The sequence below is a fragment of the Protopterus annectens genome, chromosome 3.part0 (assembly GCF_019279795.1).
Source record: "Protopterus annectens isolate FY-2018-M chromosome 3.part0, PAN1.0, whole genome shotgun sequence".
Classification (NCBI taxonomy): Eukaryota; Metazoa; Chordata; order Ceratodontiformes; family Protopteridae; genus Protopterus; species Protopterus annectens.
In genome coordinates this window covers 1,920,827,390-1,920,834,468 of record NC_056731.1, presented here as the reverse complement: position 1 = coordinate 1,920,834,468, position 7,079 = coordinate 1,920,827,390, and positions in this window count along the sequence as shown.

The window sequence follows — 7,079 nt, the reverse complement described above, 5'->3', positions numbered from 1 at the left end:
ATATCACACATATACACTTACACATAGTCTCACACACAGACATACAGACAGCTGCAGTCATGGTCTTATACATCTGCGCGTGCACGCACACACACACACACACACACACACACACACATATACACCCATGCACACCCATACACAAAACCTCTGCATGCACTCACTTGCAAACGCACAGTCTCATACACAAACATCCACCCAGCTGAATTCATGCCCTTACATGCACTCACACTCATGAGCATGTGCACATGCATACACACAGACAGTTTAGTAATGCATCTCACTCCTGCCATAGGACTGAACAAGCATTGTTAAAACACAGCATATACTTTTTTCACTTTACTCCCAAAAACTGTGATGTGGAACTGTTCTTTGAGTCACACTGCCATGCTATTCCAGAAAAATGTTCTGAGGAAGTGTACATGGCTAATTGGCATTATCCATGCCATTGGACTGTCACATTTGCATGCAGCATTTACTAAAGAGACCAATGTAGTCCAATGAACAGGAGCCTTCTTACTGCTGTAGCACTACAGCGGTCTTTAAATCTTTCTGGCATAATATACTTTAGCAATAATCCATGACTGTGTGTGTGGGTATATTAGAATTTACTCACAGTTTGTGTGGTTTGATCATGAGGGCAAAGTCTGAGTTGATTCCTTATGGACTGTAAAAATATACATCCATTCACCTAAAGCACCTTGTGACATCTCCAACAGGTTGGATCTGATGGGGGACACATCCTTAATAATTTAAAAGGGGTATAAAACTACTTCTGAAAACACTACCTCCTGAGAAATCTATGCTTGCATGGGTTTGTTGCATATCTATTGCACAGTTGAAGCCTCTCTGAGGCTTTTTCTGTTAAATGTATTCCAAGATTCCCTTTCCATGCCTTCTTCAGTCTCTTACTAATTTGCATAAACTCTAATCAATTTTTATACAGTTTGCTAATGATTTGTTTGGGTTACACCCTCTTGCTTCTAATTATGTTCTGTAAGTCTGGGCTTGTCCTTACTTTTGACTAGTAAGGTTTTGAGCTTTTTAAGCTGCTTTTATAAATTACTGATTAAAAAAAAATCTGTACTTGTGAGTCTCAGTGCCAATTAAAGCATGTTCCACTCCTTTATCTCTTCATCTTTCATCAGCTGTCCCCAGAACTTTAATGAATCCATGCTGCTAAACAAAGAGAGTAAGTCCTTATATCCATCTTGAAACCCTTTAAGATATCTTCAGATAATGCCTTCCCATCCAAACTCATAATTTATGTATTCAAAATATTTAAATGTAATAGTTTTATTATATAATTTGAAGTCTGGGTACCCAATCCTTCAAAACACTTTTGGAAGAACAAGTGCTTTCTATGATATCTTTGTGCCCAATGAAATCATAGATTTGCTTAGTTTTTTTTTTTTTTTTTTTTTTTTTTTTGTAGAAGCTCTCTGGAGGAAGTAATAAAATAGCCTGTAGAATATACAGTATATGTGACAGAATAAACATTTGAATTGCCTTAACCCATTGTTGGAAACCTGAAAGGAAACCTCTGTAGCTAGTGAAATAATTTATTATATATGCTTGTTAGTTGTGAATAAAGAATTTCCCTGTTCAAGACAGGTTTCTGGATACTGGAACCCTTAAATATTTCACTGAATCATGATTCTTCAAACATGATAAATTTTAAGTGAGTCAGACATTAGATAATTCAAATGTAACAAATAAATCTTAGTCTAATTTAATTTGTCTTGATAGAGCTCCACATTCTATTCATTTTTAAGAACATTTTATTAATTTTACATTTTTACAGTATATAAACAGAAAGAAGAAATTCAACATCCCATATTGTTATTCAGTTATAGGAATACATTGAATCATCAAAGTAGTCTTATACATTTAACATATTAAGAGTTTGGGTATTTCAATACCAAAATTTCAAGGTTATCCCAACCAGCAAAAGTCTTAGTATAACTTATAGATCTTATTCTGATTACTTTTTTTCAGTTTTATATACTATTGCTGCTAAATTTAAAAATTATTTGATGGTAGAAACTGAGTTTGATTTCCATTTTTTTGTACTAACTTTTCTAGCAACAGCCTAGAGAGCCTGAAATTTTTTTGTCATTTACAGATAAAGGAAGTAGAACATTTATTAGTATTACTGATCCAGTTAAAGAACAATTATCAGACCATAACCCTTTAAAAAACATACATATCTGTTCCCAACATACACTTATTTTTTTCACAATCCATAAACATGTGAATCCACATCTCCAACAAACCGAAGAAGCCATTTTACTAAGCTTAGAGGTTTTATGGGGAGTAACAAACATTATATGTATATATTTCCACAAAGAAATGTTCCAGTATAAACTTGAAAAAGCTTGACTAGCTGATTTAAGTAACAAAGTTTTATTTTTACCATCTATTGAGTCACTCAATCCACTACTATTTATAAAGTTCCAGAATTTTTCATCAACATTATTATTATTTATAATTAACTTATATAACTTGGAAAAGCTTCCTTTCTAGGTCAATCTACCTTCAATAATAGCATGTGTATGTTCATATAATACGGGAATAGTGTTCTGTTCCTTCTCACTCATATTATCCAAAAATTCATTAATTTATTACTGATGGATAATATTAACTGGTTAGTAGATTCATCCAGCTTATATTATTTCATCCTTTTTTCAAAGCAATCAGACCATAATACTAATTCATTCCTTTTTAGTAAATTCATTTTAACATTGTTCTTAGTTTCCTTAAATCTAGAGCTATCTGCAATGGGAAAGCACAAAATTTCCATTTTGATATTAATGGAGTTTTACAAACATATTTCTTAACTGTTTTAAGAATTGATATATGCAGAGTCTAATGACTGAAATGGCTTTCCCTCAGAAAGGTATTTTTTTAAACAGATGAAAAGATTACTACATATTTCTAATTTATCATATTTAATAAACTTATAAGAATTTAGTATAATCTGCTCCTGGATGGTTTTCCATTGACTACTTTAAGTTGAATTTATCTAGAGTATAATACAGTTAAAAATTGCAGCAATAGAATATGATTTTACATCTGGGAAGCTAATACCACCAAGCTTCCATAATCTTATATGATTGCTGTAAGCAGTTCATGGCTTTTTATGGTACAATAAGAATGAAGTTAATAACATTCAGGTATTAAAGCTATTGAATGCAATACATATACAATCTTGGGAACATAATCATTTTAATAAGTACTAACCTATCCTCAAAAGTAAAAAAATTCCATTTTAATAGGAAGTAACACCTCTTCAATTACTTTTTCAAAATTATTAATAATATTACTCACATCTTGATACATTTTTTATTCCTAAATATTTTAGTTTTTTTTCCTTTCCAATTATAGTTATATTTATCTTTAAACTTGCTATCTAGTAACTGATTTAACACTAAAGTTTCAGTTTTATTATTATTAAATTTCAGCTGTGATACTTCTTGAAACTTTACAATTTCCTTCCCTACTTCTTCAAGTGAATAATTTAAGTCTCCTATAGTTAGTAAATATCATTTGCAAAAAAAGTTATATTTTAGATTGACAGTCTCTGTTAACTGAGAGTCCATTCATTTTTCATTGCTTTTTATACTATAAGCTAAGGGTTTGATAAGTAATGCAAATAGTAGAGGAGACAAAGAGCATCCTTGCTTTGTTTAAAGCGAATCCTTGAGAAATGTAAGATCCAATTTTAACATATGCGTTGGAGTCTCTGTGCAAGGATTTAATATTCCAATAAACTGTTGAAAATGCAAACATTTCTAAAGTTTTAAACAAGTAGTTCCAATCTACAGAATCAAAAGCTCTCTCAAAGTCTAAACTAATTAGGGTCAATTTCTTGATCATTCCTTTTGCTAAATCTAAGATAGCCACTACCCTTTTTTATATTATTGTAAGTTAAACTATTGACTATAAATCATGTTTGATCTTTATTAATTATCTACTATAGCTCTTAATCTTGTAGCAAAAATGGAAGTAAATAATTTATAGTCTCCATTTAATAATGAAATATGTCTGTATAAGGAAACTAAATTATTATCCTTTTCTTGTTTAAGTATGGGTGCGATTACAGAAAATTTCCATTAGGAAGATTTTGTCACTCTGAATTATCCTGAAAACATCACTCAGTAATTCTAAAATATTGAATGGAAACAGACTATATAATTCCATACTTAAACCATCTAACCCTGGAGCTTTACAATTTTTCCTTCTTTTAAAAGCTTCTTTAATTTTTATCAGGCTAATAGGCTTATTCAACAGAGATATTTGTTGGTCATTAAGTTTATTAGTAACACTTTTCTTTAAATAACTGTCAATTTTGTAATCAGCAGGATTATTCTTTTTAATCTTATTAAGATCCTCATGGATTTTTTAAAAAATATTAAGCATTTCCTCTATGTCTGAAGTAAGCTTATAAATGTGAGAATTTCAGAAATTATTAATTTGTGCCCTTTTGCTTAACATCTTACTTCTATTAGCTAACCTATGTAGATTTTTTGAAGTCATCGCATAACTATAAAATGTTATTTTTTTCTAAAGCTGTCTCCACTGTATGCGTTAAAACTGTTTGATATTTTGCAATTAATTTTAATGACTTCAGTATATTCTAATTTCTTTGTTTGTTGTTCAATTTTTAGTTTGTGCATTTCAACTTGTATTTCTAACAACTCTTTATCCCACTGTTTCATTTTATTACTAGCCCATCTTCCCATTCTGTCTTTAATATGCATTTTTAAGGAGTCCTATACTAAGACTTTACTAACCTGACCATTATCATTCAAAGATAAAAAATTCTCAATTTGTTTTTTAAGGTAACACTTAAATTATTGTAATTTCATCACATATACTGGGATTCTATAAATAATCTGAAATGTCCTTATATACATTACTATATTAATACTTGGTGCATTATGAGCAGATAAAGGGCAAGGAATAGTTTTAAAATAATTCACTTTAGTAAATCTATAGAGGCATAAATCCTATCAATTCTAGTTTGAATCCCATGTGCATAAGAATAATTAGTGAAGAACAATAACTTACCTTCTGCTTTTACTAGTAAATCAACTAAATTATTACTATCTCATCTATTTAGTGCTTTAGCTGATACTAGTATTTTAGCATTCTTCTGTTCACTTGTATCTTCTATAGTATATATGCAGTTAAAATCTTCTGCTAAAATTAAACTAACCTTCCATTGACTTTCTAGCAAGTTTAAGTGAACTTTAGCCACTCTTGTACCTCCTCCGGGGAGCCAGTAAAAATTAGCTAGTATAGAGTTTGCCATTATATTTAATTATTACAAGTGTATATATACCTTTGGCATCATTAATACATTCTATAACCTTAGGCATTACATTAGATTTTCTCCAAAGTATAACAGTTCCTCTTCTCTTTTTGTTAAAAGAAGCAGATGATAACATTTCATAACCTAAGTTATTTAAATATTGTATATCTTTATCTATCAAGTGGGTTCTTACAAGAATATAATGTCTTCTCTATTTCATTTTAGATATTTTGTTAATGATTTCCTTTTGTTGCCATTATTTAATCCATTAACATTAATAGATAATAGATTAAAACTATCCATACTGTGTATTTCAAAAGATTTATTTTAAAATATAATCTAACACATTTATCCACACTATTAATTTAATTATATATAAGACTCTAATGCATTCCTCCAACAATATCTTAACATTCCACATTGTTTTGAATTCTTCCTTTCTACAAACTAAACTACATAAATTCATAAATAAAATCAAAGACAAGTCTATGACAACTATAACGGTATATATTGCTAATAAAACACAACCTACTGTGGATACCAAAGTTCCTAGTTTGTCTATTGAATAGACAAACTACTATACTATCGCTCTACCTATTAACACCTAAAATTACATCAAAAATAGTCAAAAGCTACTGTGGCTTACAAATAATTAATATATTATTATTATATAGGTATAGGTCAAAATAATAAGAGGCTATTAATTCAGTTATATATTTTTCCATCTAAAATTATTCTCCATTACTATGCAAAAGTTAATAATCCTCTTCTATTAATCACAAATATTAAATAATATAACAAATAATATATTATATGCTATTTATGTAATTGAAGTATAAATTACACATTAAGTAGTCCTAAATTATTTTCTCATTCAACAGTATCTCTAAAATAATAATTGTAACAGAGTAGTACCTGAAGAGATAAAGACATCTGTAAACTTACAGGTGGCAGGTAATCTTGTTATACTAAACTACAATACAAAAGGGAAATCAATGCACATATATATGTATCATGCTAAAAGACACACACATATTTTATAAATCTAACAAAAACTTTAAATTATTTTTTAAAGTAAAAATATCTATATCTCTAAAATGTGACACTCAACATGACAGATATCAAAACATTTAAAATCCTTTAGCTTATTAAGTTACTTCATAATAATATGTACATTACTGATGTCAAAGAGAATGACATGCTATTTCTATGGCATATATATATATATATATATATATATATATATATATATATATATATATATATATATATATGTGTGTGTGTGTGTGTGTGTGTGTGTATATATATATATATATATATATATATATATATATATATATATATATATATATTTGCAGTCTATATTGTATTCAAGAGCCACAATGAGTTAAATTAAAATCCCATTCTCCCTTCCCAGATTCAAACACATTGAGAAATCTACTTTACTTTCTATCAAAAATGGATGTCCTGATTCAGCAATAAAGCACTCAAATTTCATCTCTGACCCATGAAATGAGTTACCTCAGGTAGTCTTAGATAATAACATACAGCATGTAAAAATCTTCAAAGTTCAAATCATCAAGCTTCAAATTTCAGCTTTCAGATTATTTTCAAACATTATTATATGATTTTATGTGTAAATTAGGAGATCTTGTACATTCACATCTCTGCAATATTTAGGTACATGTAATAGACCTGTTTCTTAAAAAGTTTGTTATTTAAATATATATTTCTGTCTTATTTTTCTACTAGTATTCTATCT